The 19,448-nt window shown below is 42.0% G+C and overlaps 1 long non-coding RNA gene across 5 annotated transcripts in view; it reads right to left on the bottom strand.

The window, feature by feature from the left end:
- LOC139038040 (uncharacterized) overlaps positions 1-19,448 on the bottom strand; it is a 49,002-nt gene that overhangs the window by 18,315 nt on the left and 11,239 nt on the right. For 2 of the 5 annotated variants that reach the window (XR_011490950.1, XR_011490951.1), the window contains exons 2-4: positions 5,871-5,982; positions 2,544-2,682; positions 1,859-1,989 (exon numbers count right to left, since the gene is read on the bottom strand). This is a non-coding gene — a long non-coding RNA (uncharacterized lncRNA). Of the gene's footprint in view, positions 1-1,858; positions 1,995-2,543; positions 2,683-3,718; positions 4,228-5,870; positions 5,983-19,448 lie in introns of those variants that run through there. The other 3 variants (XR_011490952.1, XR_011490953.1, XR_011490949.1) reach the window with 3 other exon arrangements.

The raw sequence follows: 19,448 nt of genomic DNA, 5'->3' as shown, positions 1-19,448 counted from the left end.
TATGGGCAGCTCCTCCGGGCCTTTCCTGTGGTTTCCTCGGTGAGCCTGCAAATTACCCTCTGTCACTTAAACCAGTGGTTCTCCAGCTGGCTGCACGTCGGAATCTGATGTTGGGCACCTCACCTGGGATGGAACTTGGGCAAAGGTAATTTCTAAAGGTCCCCAAGTGATTCTGATGTGCTGCCAGGATGGAGACCCAGTGTTTTGTGTTTTTTTTTAACTTTTTAAAATTATAGTTGATTTACATTATTGTGTTAATTTCTGCTGTACAACAGTGATTCAGTGATACATATAGATTCTTCATATATATGTACACACATCAATTCAGTCGCTTAGTCGTGTCTGACTCTTTGCAACCCCATGAACCACAGCATGCCAGGCCTCGCTGTCCATCAGCAAGTCCCGGAGTTTACCCAAACTCATGTCCATTGAGTCGGTGAAGCCATCTAACCATCTCATCCTCTGTACACACATACACACATATATGAATATATTATTTTCCATTATGGTTTATCACATATTGAGTATAGTTCTCCATGTTGTACAGTAGGACCTCATTGTTATCCACTCTGTATATAATAGTTTGCATCTGTTAGCCCCAAACTCACACTCCATCTTTCTGCTGTCCCCACATCCCCCTTGACAGTCACAAATATGTTCTCTATGAGACCCACTCTCTTAATACTCATTCAAGTAGTGTACGTGTCAGTAGCACCTGAGAGAGTCCTAAACTGGGTTCTTCGGAACCACCCGAAGAGTCAGACTGAGCAAGAGGGTTGGGATAGACTCCTGGGAGGACAGCATCTACAGAGGGCCTGAAGAAAGGGAGACTTAGGACGACTTTCCATCCTCCAGTGATCTCTCTGCTTCCTAGGCTCTCTAAGGGCCATGGGATACCATCTCTGAATTATGTGTACTACTGAGTCTTGTTTTGGTCTTTGAATCCAAGGAGTTAGCCCTCATTCCAGATTGTATGCTCCTCTAGGGCAGGGGTTGCATCTCATGCCTCCTTCATTTCTTTCAAAACACCAGTCACTGTACATGTACTTGCTAACATTCCCAAATACAAGGTGATAAACGGATATCCCAGCATGTGCCATAAATGGCTGGCCACATCTTTCAAACCCAAGTCTCCCTGACTTCCTCCTTGATTGTGAAGAATTCCTAAGGCAGTTCACCATGTTCTCAGCATGTGTTTTGGAGGCGGGCAGGGGAAGTGCTTATTTTATAGTCCAGACCCACATCTTAGCCCAGTGTGGCTGGAACGTGCCAGAAGTGGGAGATCAAGGGGTTGGTGAACTCTCTTGCCACTTCAGGTTCAACAACTTGTTCTCTTGAAATAGAAGGAGCTGCTCGGTTTGTGGGTTGTTGTTTTTTTTCCCCCTAAGTTCAGATCCTTTTCTCAGAAATGTAGTTGCCTGTGGAAAACTGACACTCTCTAATGAGCCCTTAACAGCTGTCAGCCCCACAGCAATAGTAATTACCCTGCAGGCCTCTTGCTAAATTCCAGCGATGGTCTCTGCCAGAACCAGGGTGCACATGCGCGCTGGAAGTGGTGGGAGATCCCTGAGCTCTGCGGGTGGGATTCTCTCCCTTCCCTGAGGAGGATTTGGCCTGGGCAGCTTCCAGGCAAACCTTCTGTAATGGAGGTGAGGAGGCCAGGGAGTGTATGCAAGATTCTCAGGCTGAGCCTTAAGGCTGTTCTCCCAGAAGCAAAAAATCTGAGGCGCAGTCAGAGACTGAGCGGATGACCCCAGCCTTGCCAAGAAAAAAAAAAAAGGTACATGAAACCTGTTAACATATAGAAAACCTTTCACAAATTAATCTCTCTCATTCTTTCTCCTTCAGTATTTTGTACCTTTTGACCGAAGCCCTCGGTAAGGAATCCAGCACTAGGCTATGGTCTTCTAGGTCTTCTACCACCAACTTCCTGTGGGACAATTCAGCTGATTGGCCTGGGCCTCGGATTTCTTACATCTGAATATCCACCTGTTCTAGCAACAAGATTTTTACAGTTAGGCAGAATGTTCATTGGATAAGGTATGGACGGTCAACAGCTCTCAAATCATGTGTGGGAAAATAATTACAATTATTGGCAAGAATAGGAAGGGGGCTATTTCCAAGTGACTTGAATTGTTTGGGTGTCAGTTATTTATTTCATGGAGCCAAGGCCAAAATAAAGGGCTAACTGGGGAGGACTTGCAGCTCCCTGGTTGTTGCCTTAGTGTTTTAAATGGATGCTCTGTGGCTTAGTGAGCTAGAGAGTTCATTTTTCTCACTCAATTGAGAGTTCCCTCTGTGCTCTGTTTCTCTCTCCCTTCTCCTTTCCCCAGTTTTTACCAGAACACCTGGGAAAGGCACGGGGGCGGGGGTGTCCTAGATGGGTCAGCTGCTGCCCACAGCACATGCTCTAAGGGCTTTAAGCAAACAGTGCAGGATGCCTATCCAGAGGGCTGCCCCTCCCAGGCCATTCCATAGAGCTGGAGTCCAGCCAGTCCTTCCCAGCTGGCTCCGAAATCCGATGCTTCAGTGATTGATCTCACCATCTGACTCCAAGAGCCTTGCATGCTGGGGTGAGAGGGACATCTCTCAAGAGTGTGTTAATCCACACTTCCTGATGAGGTTTCCAAGCGCCAACTTCAGTTTTTTTCTCACTTGGTTGTAGATCTTTCTCTTGATCATCTGAAAACATCATTTGGTGTTGTTACAAAGTGAGTTTTGTACTCTTTCTTCCCTAGAATGTGAAGAATACAGAATCTGTGGTTTGGATCCTTCATGCCCATTTTGTGTGTTCCTCTCTGTTGCCACATATCAGAAGGAACTGTAATTGTTTGTGGCGGTGGTGTTTAGTCGCTAAGATGTGTCCAACTCTTTGGCCACCCCATGGACTGTAGCCCACCAGGCTCCTCTGTCCATGGGATTTCCCAGGCAAGAATACTGGAGTGGGTTGCCATTTCCTTATCCAGGGGATCTTCCTGACTCAGGGATCCAACCTGCGTCTCCTGCATTGGCAGACAGATTCTTTACCATTAAGCCACCTGGGAAGCCCAATTGTTGTGTGTGTCTTCATTTAACAATGATCTCTTCATAGATGAAAGCTGGGCTATATTTAGTCCTGTTGATTCAGCAGCTAGCAACACAAGATTCTTAGAACACAGTAGGTGTTAACTAAATGTTTTTGAATGACTGCTTTGCATGAACTACATGAGGGCATTATGATGATTTCCAGGAAGAGTGGAGACCATCCATCAAAAGTCAAAAGTCAAAATGTAAAAAACTGCATGGGGTTTTAAGGTATCAATAGGGGAAATAACATTTGACTCTTGAGTTCAGAGCCTGAGATAACTTTTCATGTCAGTATAATCCAACTATTGGTTAAATTGCTTTTTTCATAAATGACTCCAAAATCTTTTAAGATAACATGAAATCTCATGAGGCCTTAAACATGTAGATATAAAGAGACTGTATCTTCATTTATCCATTCATAAGTTTTTGTCAAATGAATGAATGAGTCTCTTAATAAATATAAGATACATAAATTCCCTTTAATTTTCTTTGAACTCCATTATTTAAAAAAAAAAATCCTACCTTTAAATAAGATAATATACACAAACCTACTATGATGTGTGGCACATAAATGTCAGCTATTTTGGTTATTTTATTGTGGATAATGAAGTGTCATGCTTCCCCATTCAGACAAATCACAGCTAATGCCAAGAACTTTCCCACCCTTATTTTTTATTAAAAGCAAGTTAAAAATAACTTTTGGAAAATTCTGTAGCTAAATATACAGAATAATTTCTTATATCTGAAGCATTTTCTGTTTTTTAGCCCTTTTTTCTTTAGGAACACTTTGATATAGCAAGGCAACAAATATTACCTTCAATTTGTAGATTAAAAAAAAAAAAAAGGATGGTTTAGAAGAATTTGGCTAGATCTCAGGTTCCAATCTCTCTCCAGGGACCTCTGAGTTGGTAGCTTATTGATGTTATTCAGTTGCTAAGTCACGTCTGAGTCTTTGTGACCCCATGAACTGTAGCACGCCAGGCTTCATTATATCCCAAAGTTTGCTCAAATTCATGTTCATTGAGTCAGTGATGCCATCCAACCATCTCATCCTCTGTTCTGCCTCATTCCCTTTGCTTTGCATGGAACCTGGTGAGGACAATTCTGTTCATGGAGTTCTTGGCCCCAAAGGCTCCTAGAAAATTGGGCTGGAGTAGAGGACTGAGGAGAGAGGAGAAATGGAGGGAATTAGAGAATTTCATTCCTTACTGGTGTCTGCAAAACTCCTGAGAGGTTTTGACTAATCCCATCAGGGAACTAGAGAGGGTCATCACTGCTCAAGAGGGTCTAGTGTTTCATTGGGTCATGCAGGAATCTTTCATCGTGGCACCAGGGCTTACTTGTCCCAAGGCATGCGAGAGTCCCTGGTGGCTCAGAGGGTAAAGACTCCGCCTGCAATGCAGGAGACCTGGGTTCAATCCCCGGGTCAGAAAGATTCCCTGGAGAAGGAAATAGCAAACCACTCCAGTACTCTTGCCTGGAGAATTCCATGGACAGAAGAGCCTGGCAGGCTACAGTCCACGGGGTTGCAAAGAGTTGGACCTGACAGAGACTCTCACACACACACACACACACACATGTGGGATCCTAGTTTCCTGACCAGGTACGGAACCCATGTCCCCCACATTGCAAGGCAGATTCCCAAACACTGGACCACCAGGGAAGTCCCTGGTGGTGTTTTTAATAATCCTGGCGAGCGAGGTCTTCTCAGAGGACACACAGTCTCCTCACCCTCTACCCAAGCCTTCTCCATATCTCAGCAGTGAGACTGGGCTCCACCCTCAGTGCCAGCCCCCCTAGGTGCTCCCTCTCTCCATAGGAGGCCCAGTGTGTAGGGGCAGTTTCTGACTTCACATGATCCTGTTGTCCCCAAATATGGGCACATGAGTCACACCCATTTTGAGGACAATTTTGCCATTTGGGACAGGAAGACAGACAGGAGATGACAAAGCTTACAAGATGCACAGAACCCCCATCTCTGGAGCAAGGGGAGGGAGGTGAGTGAGGCTGAGTCACTCAAGTGCAGGGTCTGATCTCATCTTTATTTAAAATGTGGATATTTTGTTTATCCTGGATTTTTTTTTGCATTAAAATTATAATTGCCTTGATTACTGGCTTCTTTGCCCCTGACCCTCCTTACATTTTGACTGAGTCAGTAGTAGTTAAATCACCAGGACTGTCAGACTGGTTAGATGTTGAACTGTCTTCTTGAGGCTCTCAGAGCATGTCAAGGCCCTGGTACTTCCATCATGTCACAGAGCACCTTGTCACCTGAGTTAACACAGAGGCGTAACCATGCCCGGCGCAGGGTGGGAACTTGACAAGTACAGCTTCCCCTTCTTCCACTTCAGTGTGGAAGCATCTCAAAGCCTGAGCCATAACTAACACGCTTCAAGTGAATGTGGTAGTTGAGCATGTCTGTGATCTATTCTCCACTGAAACGGAAGGGTTGTCTTTACTTTGGAGGGAAGGAAGCTGTTTGCTTCTTCCTTTGAGCTCCCACAGCACTTTGTTTTCCCTAAACGACAGCTCTGACTGCTCGTGTTCACATGTCTGTCTCTCTAGACTGTGCTTCTCTCTATGTGTGGATGCTGTTTCCTCCCAGCACCCAGCACAGTGCTGGCCCTGGACCTGTTCAATAAGTATTTGTGGAGTGAAGGCATCAGTTGGCCGTGTTTCTCTATTTGTATTACTGTTCTCCAGTTTGTAGGTCACCCACCTGATGGGTATGGGATTTGATTTTATCATGATTGTGCCCCTCCTAATGTCTCTCTGAAGCTTCTTTGTCTTTGGATGTGTGGTACCTGTTTTTGGTGGGTTCCAGTGTTCTGTTGATGGTCGTTCAACAGCTAGTTGCAATTTTGGTGCTCTCACAGGAGGAGATGAGCACACATCCTTTTACTCTGCCATCCTGAACTGGGGGAAAAAAAAAATTAGGTCATGTTTCTGACTCAGAAGTTTTTGTGTAAATTTTGTATAAATTTTTGGTTCCAGAAATTCTATAATAAACCAGAACTGAGGGCTTTCTGTGAATGCTCTCTCTGGCTCTCACTTTCAGTATTGCCATTTGCGAGAGTTTAGTATATGTAGGATCTAGTCATTTAGGGATGTTCTTAGGAACTGTCCAGAATGCCTGTCACTGAAGATCATTATTTTAGCGACTGAAAATTTTTTTGAGTTAATCGGGAACTTTTCAGTTGCAAGCAACAGACTCCAGTTGAAATGAGCTAAAACAGGAATTAGTACAAATAACAGGGCTGCAGAGTCTGAAATGATGTAATTAAAACCCCATCTCTCATTGATGAAGATGGTTTTCAGCATCTCAAGTTTCACATGCAACCTGCTTTCAACTTCCAGTAAGGAACAGCTCCTTCCATTGAACTCCACAAGGAAAGTGCTGGCAGAGACCCAGCCAGGCAGTCTCTGCCATGCTGAGATCACATGCTCTATATCACATGCTCACCAGAGAACCCATCCCTGGGGCCCGAGGGATGGGCTACCATGGACAGGCTTGGGTCATATTCCCACGCCTGTGGCTAAGGGCAGGCCAGGCGATCAGGTCCATGTGAACTGCGTGGCCTGGGAGGCGATGGGGATGGGTCTGGGCTGGCAGAAGCAACAGATGCTTGCTATACTTGTTACACTGGGTATACTCATTTTCCATTTATTTTTCCATGTGTGCATTCAGTCTTATTATTTTATCTTTATTTAAGTTGTGAATTCAATTATAATTGGATCCTTTTTAAGGCTTGGTGTTTACCTTTTTCTTTTTCCCTTTGGTAAATGTTTTCAGGCCTTTCCTGAGGTAGCCTGTTTTCTTGTTTCCCACTCTCCATCCTTGCCTCCCTTGATATTTACCAATATCTCCCCCATTTTAGTCCTCAGCTCGGGGTTGGTCTTCATTATCCAGGGTGTATCTTGGGCTTCTGGTTATAAACAGCAGTACCATGTGTGTGTGTGTGTTTTGTTTCCAGTCCTGATTATCTTCAAATGTCACTTCTGATGTCTTCTAGATGGTTTCTATCTCATTTCACAGAGCCTGCTTCTGATAAGCCCCCGGGGATGCTCACCGAGACTGTGTGGTGAAGTTACGCCCCTTCGCCTGCATATGCAGCGTGCTCTCACTCCACCAAGCATCCGTGCTGTCTTCTCTGTCTGAAATGACCTTGCCTGGCTAATTTCTACTTGTCCTTCAAGTGTCTAAGCAGGCATCACTTCCTTCAGGGAGCCCCCTATCCACCAGACTGGGCTAGGGACAAAGTTCTCTCCTCATCAGCTGGTATAGCCATTTATGGAGCCAATAGTTTATGACTGGAGTCAGTTCAGATTGGTCAGTTATATATCGTCAATCCCCCTATTATATCATGTGTTATGCTGTTCTGTATTCATCTATTTATCTTGCTCTCCTGGTAGATAGTGAGCAACTTGAAAACCAGGACTGTCTTTAAACTCTATTCCTAGTGTTGGGGACAAACCAGGCCCTTTGATAAATTTCTGGAGAATGACCTAACCCCTCCACTAAAGGTCTCTTAAGCTCTGCCTTAGGTCCCCACTATCCTCAGGGCTCACACTTGTTATAGCATCACTGCTATTTGTTGATGCATCTCATTTCCCCCGAGACATTGTAAAGCTCCTGGGCTAACCAACTATGTCTTCATTCAAATTTGTTATCTGCCACTGAGTCTGCCGCCTGCCATATGTCAGTTCAGTTCAGTTCAGTCGCTCAGTCATGTCTGACTCTTTGCGGCCCCATGAATTGCAGCACGCCAGGCCTCCCTGTCCATCACCAATAGGTGCTAAATAAGCGTAGAAAAAATATTTTAAACTCTAAAAAGTTTCAAAGTGGCAGTTTATTACACATTCTGTTGTTTGTATATCTACTGAAGTTCTTGGCTAGTTTCATATGAAGTGAACCATGTGATTTTTGTCAGCACTTGGTTTGGATGTTCCTTAGATACCTTAGATACTAGATGCTCTCAGATACCAGACTATTGAGTAGCATGACTAGACTTCAGTTCCTTTTGATATTATGATGACAACAAACTCTGAGAGACAGTGAGCACAGTCTGGACATTCTGTGTATCCTATATCCTGAAATGTGTCGTTATTAGGCATCTTGAAGATGGGACTTAAGTCTTTGAACTGGATTCCAAGACCTCAGGCTGGTACTGGATATAAACGGACTGGAGTTTTTATCCAAAACTGAAGGTGGGGTGGGATCATGTCCATGTGGGTAGAAGGAGAACAAGAACTGGTTTGCAAGTAGGGGGTCCAAAGGGAGCAGAAGCTAGAGAGACCCCCGAAAGGAGGTACTGGAAAGACTTCAGAGGCAATGAAATGCAGCAAGGACCTCGTCTCTGCAAATCTAAGGTTGCAGATTACAGATTACAAATCTACAAATTGGGTCTGTGGGTGGAGAGGGACTGTTTGGGGGCCATGGGTGAGCTCTGAAAGAGCCAGAAGAAGTTGACCTCTTGGTTTTATGCAGCAGCAAGCTTGAAGGCCACCACAAACATACCATGTATGTCAGAGGACATGGTATAGATGGAATGATGAGTTTACCCTGAATTGGTCTTAGCCTGGCGGCCTTTGGGGTGCGATACAGTGGAGGAAAGATGGGTTTGTTATTCTCTTCTGTGTTCTGAGCAGTCCAGTCTCTGACAGCCAAAAACTCTTCCTTGTCCCAGAATGAGGCTGAACTAGCTTACATAAATATGATAAATAATGTGTCAGAAGGGTCCAGATAAAGGAGCTCAGACCCAGCCCTGGTTAGCCAGCCCGTGATTCACACTGGCTCAATAGCTGTGGGCTCACAGCCTGTGCTGGATAAATGAAGGAAGACTGGGACAAAACTCCAGGGAAGAGAAGATGGGAAAGCTTGATTCTGCATTTTTATAATACCCATCACGGGGAGCAGGATTAGATATGGAGAAAACAGACTCGATCCACTTTCCTCTCGGGAAGGAGACACTTTATTTCTTAGCCAGCTTACGTCAGAGTTAAAAAAAGAGAATTTGATAAAAACAATGTCTTTATTTCCTATGTATATTTCTTTGTTCCAAAAAGAGCTCTAACGTGTTTTCATGTTAGGTTCAAAGAGATTGTCCTGGAAAATCTCAGCTCTTTTGGAAGGGCAACTGGGATGTGAAAGCCCTTCTGCTAAATCTTCACCCTGTTAAGCTGAGCTCTCTGGCTCAGGTGGTTTTTAATTAAAGCAATTTATATTCAAAGAATGTGCACGCATGCAGGCTCACACAAAATCAATGAAGTCAAGAGAGGAAAAACAACTGATGTTGTAACCAAGGAGTACTTACAAAGAAGGGCAAAAGAAATTTTTTTTTGGTTTAATTTCTGTTTAAAGTATTTGTACACGGTGCTTTATTTCAGCCAAAACCTAAGTGTGTTGCACACTATTTACTGTTCTCCCCCTCCCTCACTGTTCTCCCTTACAATGTGAGGCTGAGTTCATCCTGGATTCTGCATGGCTTCTTGTTTTTCTTACATTTAAGAAAGCACACAGTTTGGGTGCTTAGTAGAGCACATGGAATAATTTGCTGCTGTTCTCTTTCCACCAGCTCAATGGGACTGAGGTATTAATAAGAGGTATTAATAAGCCCTTAAATAAGCTACACAGTTTTGTCATTTCCATGAGGCTTGCTGGCATAGGAATATATCCCCACATTCTTTTATGAAATACATAAATGTAATCAAATAGTTGCTTTGGTTCTTTTCTGGAGGCAGAAGGAGAAAAATGTCAAACTCTCATTGTTCAGTGTTTCTAACAGACCCCTTTTGTATAACTGCTGACTTTCCAGCACAAAGTTCCAAACTGCAGATAATAGCTTAAAAGGCTATCTGAATCCATTCTGTTATGTAGATGAAAGGAAGTCTTTACAATTAATCTATGGCATCTCTGAATAAAAAAGAAGGGCACTCATCCAAGTCATTTCCTTGGGCCAAGGCAGTGAGTGAACAGAACGAAAATGCTAAATTCTGCTGCTTGAAACCAAAGTTTGACATGGCACAGGGGCAGCCAATAGCAACCAGATTTTTGCTTCTGACCTGTCACTGTTTGGGAATCTGAAACAATGTGTTATTATTCAATGTTATCAGTAAATTTAATATAAGGCATCTGACTAAACAAAGTGTAGCATAAATATTTAGAACCTGTTACATTGCTGGTTTACAATAAAATATCTTATGAGACTTACATATTTAAAAGGAGATGAAATAATTCTAATTTAAAAATTAGAAGATTATCTTAGAAGTTCCCTGGTGGGCCAGTGGTTAGGACTCAGCACTTCACTTCTATGGCTCAGGTTCAGTCCCTGGTCAGGGAACTAAGATCCTGTAAGCTGCATGACATGGCCAGAATAAATAATTCAGAAGACTGTCTAAAAAGCAAGGGAAGCAACTGAAAACCTATGTTTGTCAAATTGGAATGAACATACTGGGAAATATGAAGGACATGTCATCCTAGAAAATAAATCTTATAATAAAATTGTCTCCAAATTGTATATTACAACAAATACAATATTAAGGAATCAAATGAAAGTCATGATAGAATAAGAGATTTTTAAAAATTTCAGTTAATAATATCAGTTAAAATGATATCTGCCATTCAGGGCATTTGGGTGAAATGATTTAGGATTACTCAGTTATCAGAACTAATAAGCATTTAGGGGGATCAGCTATAAATAATTATGCAGATCAATACTCTTCTGTATGCAGGCAATTAATGGAAAATGTAATAAAAAAATAAAAAAATAAAAAAATAAAAAATAAAATCCCATTCACAATAAGACAGACATACACAAAATATATAATACATGAGAATTGAAATATTTTAGACCTATATTTCGGAAAAAAACCTATTTCTTTTTGACATACAGAAAGGAGGATGTGAATACAAGGAGAAACATGTTCTAGATTTCTACCACTAAAGACACAATATGATTAATAAGTCAGTCACCTCAGTTAAGCTTTGATTACTAATATATTCCTAATGAAAAATGCCAATGAAATTTTAGGGAGAACTGGACAAAAATGTTCTTTTTAGTTTTTACGACTGGGATTCCATCCATTGATCCTTATATTGGTTGTCCAGTCAGTTTAGTACATTGCCTTGTATACAATGTATGTACAGTGTTGTATATAGCTCTGTTTAGTACTGGGTCTCTTGGAGGCACAAATGCAGATGTTGAACTCTAGACAGTATTTGGTTATAAGGTGGTCATCCCAATGGTGCAGAACATTCTTATATTATTCTTCTTAGATCATAATCTTAGGAAAAACCTCAAATCAAAAAATTATTTCAAAACTTGTGAATCTCAGTTTGAGAAATATTGCCCGAATGTATTTCAAGTTGTAATTGATTTTTTTTTTTTTAAATCCAGGATAACAGAAGGCATTGGGCAATCTTTTGTGATTGCCGCAATAAGATTCTGTGACCATTGATCCATATTTTCAACACCCATCTTGGGCTTGAATCAGCTGTCCTCCTTTGGAGATGGGCACTGAGAACCCTGTTCTGCAGATGAACAAAGTCAGGCAGCGAACAGCACTGCAAGGCCACAGGGACCATCGTGGTGAAATTTAGATTAGAGGTCAGAGTTGTGTCCAACTGAGAGGAAAACTGAAGGGTAATCACACAGATTGCTCAGCCTTGGCAGGCACTGACTGTCACTTAAGCTGTACCCATCTCCTTCTGCCTAGAAAGGACTCATTGGTGTCTTAAGCCACAGTGCACAGAGCCTCATCTAGTGCATCTGCTAAATACACACTCCCTGGGTCTCATGCCCTTGTGTCCTATTCAGTTACAAGGGACTGAATGAAAACTAATTGCTTGTCTGAGACCTAGTTACAGGTCCCGAGTTTAACAGGAGCTACGAGTCCTTCCCAAGTACAGACGTTCCTTCCTGAGCAGCTGCCAGGAGCTCGGCGGCTTGGGAGCCCTTCAGATAAACAGCACCTGAGGTTATGTTGCCTCAATCACAGCGTGTATGGGCACAACCCTCAGGTATTTGGGCTTGGACTTGCCTTACAGTCAGACTGGAGAGAATGTTTCTTCAAATCAGGCCAAGTTATAACCACCTCTCCACATATCAGGGTAACATCACCCTAGCCATGCATGCTAAAATTTTGCCCATTTGCTTTATCATTGCTTCTCTCTCTCTCCATCTTTGTATACATATTATTTTTTTTTTTTCTGAATCATTTGAGGGTAAGTTGGTGACGATTCCCATAATGTTTATTGTTGTGTCCTCAGTCACTCAGTCATGTCTGACTCTTTGCAACCCCATGAACTGTAGCCTGCCAGGCTCCTTTGTCCATGGGATTCTCCAGGCAAGCATCCTGGAGTGGGTTGCCCTCCTCCAGGGGATCTTCCCGACCCAGGGATTGAGCCCACGTCTCTTACATCTCCTGCATTGGCAGGTGGGTTCTTCTTTACCATTCTCGCCACTTAGGAAGTCACCCTAGCCATAGATACTCGTTTAACCAAAAGAAATCAGCAGAGGACATAGAACATCAGAGAGACTGTGCCAAGCAGATTCCCAGTGAGTGTTAAAGAAGATACCATTTAGTATAAAATAGAGCTTTCTTCTGTGGAAACCTATCTGCAATTCAGCAGAATAGTATTAGAAAATAATTTCACTTCCACAGTTCTTATTCTTAATTCTCATAAGAGCTGGAGTCCTATTGTTAAATTACCAGATGTGACTTATTTTCATGTTTGGGGTATCCTTCTGAAGCTTGTCACAGCAAGACAGGTTGCCCTCTTCCATATTACATTATTTTGTTTGTCTTTAGTGTCCCACAGTAGGTTTAGTACATTAATTAGAGGGATTTGACCTATAATCTTTAATAAGGAGCTTCTTAAGTTAGTCAAAGTTTGAAAGACAAATATTTATAAACATGTTCCTACATGTTTAAAAGGGAGGATGTAAACCAAACTGTTAACAATGATTGTCTCAGGGGAGTGGTATTGGACAGGGTGGAAAATGTCACTTTCTGTTTCTTACATTTCTATTGTCTAAGTGTCTTTGTTTAATAATGACTCATATTATAACTTTTTAAAAACATTGTTTTTATTTAGCATAACTTCATTCAGTTGTGAAAAATTAAACTGGCTTCACACTCATGCCAGGAACAAGTATGATTCAAGGTGTACTGGAGTAAGTTGATTTGAATTGACTGACTTTAGGAGGAACTGATATATCCCAGGGTAGAGTCTCTTCTGTGAACAGGAGGGTTGCTTTCACTCGGTGTTTTTCTAATCTAAACCTTGGGATTAGAAGTAGTATGAAACCAGGAAGACTGCAAGCCCTTGTGTGGATCCTGGGTGGCAGTGACTGGTGGTCACCATGTCCTGTTGCAAGTAGACAGGACCCAGCCCCAGCGGAACATGATATCAGGACAGAGTCACAGAACCTCCTCAGCCTCTACCACTTTAGGATTTCTGGGCAAATAGAACCTCCATGGTTGTGTTCTACTATACAACCCGCTGAATTCTAGTGTGTTGGGTTGTTTTTGAAAAAAGAACATGTCACTGATCTGGTCTACTGGGAAAAATACTTGGTGAGATTTGGGGGACTCCTGATCCCATCCTGTGCTGCCCCTAATCCTTTATGGGCCTCAGTTTTGCTCCACACACATGAGAAGATTGAATTTTACACGCGGCCCAAGGTCTATTTTTGCATAAAAACATCATGGCCTCCATAGTGGTCCATACACCAAGAATTCTGAGTAGTGAGTACCACATAGTTCCTCTCTCATCCTTTTCTATTTTAAGCCCAACTTTTTTTGGGGGCGGGGGCTGTGTTGGGTCTTTGTTGCTGTGCAGGCTTTTCTCTAGTTGTGGCAAGAAGGGGCTACTCTTCATTGTTGCATGGATTCTCATCACGGTGGTTTCTGTTGTTGCAGAGTACAGGCATCAGGCACATGGGCTCAGGAGCTGTGGCTCGTGGGCTCTAGGGCATGAGGGCCCAGCAGCTGTACTGCACTGGCTTAGTTGCTCCACAGCACGTGCGACCTTCTGGGACTAGGAGTTGAACCCGCGTCTCCTGCATTGGCAGGCACATTCCTAACCACTGGACCACCAGGGAAGTCCCTAAACCCAACTTTAACAAACACAGCAACTCGATCAGATATGTCTGTTATGTGTCTTATGGAGGATGTCATTGTCAGTCAGAGGAAAGCCAGTTGAATCTGCTTTGTAGGAATGGCAATGGGAGCACTGAGACCAGTAGTGTGCTCAAGGTTTCTCATGCAACACACACGGATTTGAGGTTAGGATGTAGCCCTCCGTACTCCAGCCTGGAGACAAGGCTGCCTTCAAGTCTCTCTTCAACGGCACAGTTTCTTAGAAATAGGGACCATATCTCCCATTTTCCTTCAAGCTCCAAGAATAGGGATATATGTAGCACAGTCAGGGCAAGGTGGCACCATAATTGACATTCTTTTGGCCAAGGCATTCCCACCCTGCTGGGGGCCACTCTCAGATGGGTTCCTGAAGTGAGTTCGTGAATCAGTCTTGGCCTGTCCCTTGTGGTGTTTGAGCTGTCCCCAAGGAGCTCTTATGGAGAGTGGGGGAGGAATACTGCATTCAGAGTGAGTGCCTGAAACTCTTGGCTATTCTATTTGTCATGCTCAACTTGGGTCACTTCTAAACAAGCATGGCATTTGATGATGACAACCCTATTACACTCTATATTGTACAAAATAACAGAGGCCAGAGTGACCTGCGGAAGTATCTGATAGGTGAATGCTAACTTGACCACTTCCTCAGATGTACATTCATATTTATTTATTCTTCTTCCTTTATTTTTCTTCTGTACTCTTTCTATTTCTTCCTTCTTGTCTGACTCACAGCTTCCCGTGGTACTCGTGGATAGGCATTGTGTGTTTCTGTTGGCAGCTCAGATTCAAAGATGCTACTGAGCTCTATTTGTCAACCATCCATGACTTCCAGGTATTTTCTAAATTTCTTATTGAACATCTCTAGGACTAGACAGTCCTTGGCCTTCTTCTGTAACTGGCCAACAGACTCTTTTGTGTTCATTAGAAAAGCTTTGACTGAAGGTCATTTCTGTTTCTATAAGAAATAACTGACTGAAAACCTTCCACATTCCTTAAAACAATAAAAAGTCACTCAGCTTTCTTTTCTCTAAGCCAAATATCCCCAATTTCTTGTTACTTCTCTTGTAAGTCATACTTTAATAATTTTAATTGCATATAGTTTCTTTGCACCCACTATTTATGTCTGAATCATTTGTCACAGGAGAGTGTGTGCTGATGAGATTCTAAGTTTGTGTGTTTTTAAGTTTTTTTGAGCGAGGGAAGGAAAAGCTGTACGCATTTCATTGCTGACTGCAGGTTTCTTTCAGATGATGTTCATCGGTCTGTGTGTATACAATATGAAGAATGATCTGAAGTAATTGTGTTGTATTTATGTTTATCCACCAGTCTTTGATTAAATAAAAAGGAAAACCATTAAAAAAAATAATAATAATTTTAATTATTCTTGGAACACTTTCTAGGATCTCTGTATCTCTTTCTTTTCTTAAAGGGTGCTAAAATGACCATGTATACTAAGAAAATTTTGATTAAAATAAAGCAAAAAGGTTTTTTTAAACCTACCTCTTTAAAAATCACAATTTATATAATACATTCCTTTTCATTTAGACCTAATCATTGGATTTTTAAACAATGGTTTCACAGAGGTAAATTATACTTAATTATGCATAATTTTTCTTATCAGTACTTCCATAACCTAGTTTAAAGTAGAAGGATTTTCTCTAAAAGCAAACTACTTTTCACCCATATGCTGTTCAGATTAGGTTTTTCTGTTTGCAAGGAACAAAGACTATCTAGAGTTATGTAAGTCCATGGGGTGTGTCCAAGTACCTGCAGACCACAGTGGAGCCTGAGAGCCACCAGCAAGTACAGCAACTCAAAGCACAGCCACTATCTCGCCTGCTTCTCGTGTTCATCCATGTATACATCCTCTCTCCCTTTTATTTCTGCCTCCTCCTCCCCTCTAAACTGACTGCCTAGCCGTGCTCACTCAGAGTCTGCTTCCATGTGCAAGTAGCTTTGACTTGCTGATGACATGGCCACCACGGTCCTTTCTTTCCCTACATCACAACTTTTCACCTTGAGTTACTGTTGCCACTGGGCCATTCTGTATGCCAAAGCAAATTCCCAGGAGTGGGAATCTGATAAGCCCAGCTCATCTTTTCACTCCAGCCTGTGGACTCACTGTGACCCAAGGGTGACCCGACACCCTGGATCAGGTGCTCACCCATGTCTAGTCATCTGTGCTGGGCATGGGAGCTGGTAATTCAAGGAGCACAGTGGGGAGTAGATGATTTGGCACTGTGATTGATAAACATCTGGGCACATCTGGCACATCTAAACTGGATGGTTCTTATAGAACTACTTCCCCCATTTTCTGAGAGTTAGTTTGAATTTCTATTGTTTTCCCTGATATTAATTTCACTAAAGTCATTATCATATAAAAATTGAGGGCATATATTCTAACTTTTTTCTACCAAATACTGATATACAATGAAATAGATTCTAAGAATGAACCCCGTGAGACTTTCTCTATACCATCACAGGTGGACACTGTTCCGCTGAACACTACTACATTCTGAGTTCTATCGGTAAGCACCTACTCTAACTCAGACCAAAATAAAATCAGAAGATAACACTTTTTCTTGATTGATAAATAGTCATGTTACTGGTCGAGTATGTGGGTCATGCATGCTGGCTTTGGAGCCAGCCCACCTGGGATTAAAATCCGGCTCCAACACTTCTGATTTATGTAACCTGGGGGATTTATGTGACCCTGCTGCTCATGACTTTTCTCATATATTAAATGGGATTACTGAGGATATTAATGATACAGGTTTTTGCAAAGATTAAATGAATGAATCAATGAAAATGTTTGCTGGAAATGGTAACTACTACAGGGCAAACATCCCATGAAGTTTAGTTATTATTGTCACAACTAGTTCCATAAACTTTGTTGAATACTAATTGTGTAGCTTAAGCTAGTTTTAGGTGGGAGTCTGTGAATTTTACAACTCTGGTGGTCTTAAGAAAATGCACACAGACTTTTTGTTACTTTTACTAGTTTATGAGCCTGTAATTTTATTATAGAGAGAAATTAGACTGATTGGTTATGCAAAGCTTTTTATGGAATCATCTGTCATCTTCATACATATTATTTCATGAATTTTCTGTTATGAATCTTTTCAAATGCCTGGGATCAAATTGAGAGCAACTGCAGATTTTTTGTTGCCTTCCAGAATAGTAGGTATGTAATTTATTCCAATTTAAATTTCCTTATTTTAATATGAAGTGTTTTACAAAACTAATTCTTTGAATCCTATAGAGACTGCTCTTTGCATTCCCCACCCCCCACCCACCTTGTATTACCTCTGGGTATAGTAACTTGAAGCTGAGAGTATATTGGTGTGAAAGTCTACACTGAAATAGACACGAGTCACTCTTGAATCCAAGTTCATGAACTGTGAGAAGCCTAATAAGCAAAGAAATGCTGTATTGCTCGTGTTAATCTTGAGCTAAGCTGCACAAGTTCTGCTCCAAGGTTCTGTCACAGTAAATACACTCGTCTTGTTAAATACACATACCAGGCTCACTGCCTCTAAACAGGGAGCCTCTTCTAACCTCACGGTAAACATTTTGATTAGTGAGAAGTGTTTTCACATCTGCTTGTTTCAAGCCTAAGTGTTTTTCTCCTTCTCACAGAAAAATGGGGATAAGGCAATTTCCCCCCATTCATTTCCATTGCAGTTTCAGCTAGTATGTAAATACAAGGCTTGGAGGAGCAGAAAATGTCTTAAATTAACACAGTGCTTAAACTGCATTGCCCAGTGCTGGGGAGTGATGGGAAATTGGCATTCCTGATGGAGCTGTGGTGAATATTCATTTTTCCATCTGGAAACGAAGCACATGCCATTTAGCAGATTGAAAACTGGTGTGACTCCGGCCCTATAACTACATAAACTTTACAATTGTGAGAATGTAATGCACATTACAAAACGAATGTGTTGCTGTAAAAGTATACAGATGAGAAATAGAACTGAATTGGTTGCTGACACTAATTAAGTCTATTTTTCAGAGGTAACCACCACATTAAGAACACTCATGGATGGGGATTCAGGACTCCACTTTGATCACTATTCTGAGGGGCCAGAGTAACTTGGAGACCTTCTCTGCTCATTTCTCCACAGGATTCCAGTTTCTATAAGAATTGCCAGGATCTTCTTAGATATATAGAATATTGAGGAAATGGAAAGAAATTGAGTCAGTCAATGACATACCTTATGCCATAAATAAAATCCTGTAGTTAGACCTTGGATTGAAAACCTCCTGGGGACTGACAGCTCGTTCCTCTGTTAGAACTGCTCTCTGGAAATTAATGGGCTTGGCTTTGTATCTCCAACTGTTCTGCACAAATGAACCAAACTGGGAATCAGTTGGAGTCACTGAAGCTTAACACAGCTCCAGCTATTGTTTACATGGCTCCCATGAAACCCCTGATGCCAAACTGATTAGATTTACAGTTCATTCGATAAGCTTGTCTGCTCATGGCACATAAGGCAGTGAACCTTTTCACAAAATGAAACTAGAGCTGAGAGAGAGAGAAAAAACAAAGTCTTTAATGAAGAGGGAGGCTGAGAGACTTTGGTGGGAGAGCTTTTAAGTTTCTAGGAGGCCTCCTTTGTGCTGATTCTGTTCTACTTGGTGTTGGAATGACACTCTGCAATTTGCCCTCCTGCTTAACAGAAAGCCTCTGCTGCCATTTGCAAATTCATTGTGATGATGGATATGTATAATGCTGATGGGAACTGTAAAAGACTCTTTAAGATGAAGTGGGTCAGGGAGCATCATGTGGATCAGTGGAAGCCACCTCCAACCACACAATGGCAGACAGAGCTGCTTTTTGTTCTTCCCTTCTCCCCATACTAGAGGCTGTGAGAACCATAGAAAGACCAGTGTATTTGCAAATGCTTTGGACCTATTATTGAGTGATTGGGAATTAGTCATGGAGCCATGAAATCATCACTCCCAAATTCTTTCTAATCACCTTTTCAGCAAGTATAACTGATCTCATTTCTCTAAGCACATGACTCAGTAGGTTAGTCAACCACATCCTGGCACTGTGGACTTGCTTCCACTGAGAAAGATGGCAGAGGATGGGTCAGCTGAGTGGAAGTTAATTCCCACCTTCAGAGGAATCCCACACAGGAACTTTATACTGCATCTGTTTAGATTATCTATTGCTTCATTACAAACCACCCTGAAACATAGTGGCCTGAAACAATCATCACTTTATTAAGATCTATTAA

Source organism: Odocoileus virginianus, chromosome 13 (genome assembly GCF_023699985.2).
Source record: "Odocoileus virginianus isolate 20LAN1187 ecotype Illinois chromosome 13, Ovbor_1.2, whole genome shotgun sequence".
Lineage (NCBI taxonomy): Eukaryota > Metazoa > Chordata > Mammalia > Artiodactyla > Cervidae > Odocoileus > Odocoileus virginianus.
Note: the sequence above shows the minus strand (reverse complement) of the source record. Positions and strands in the feature narration are given on the sequence as shown.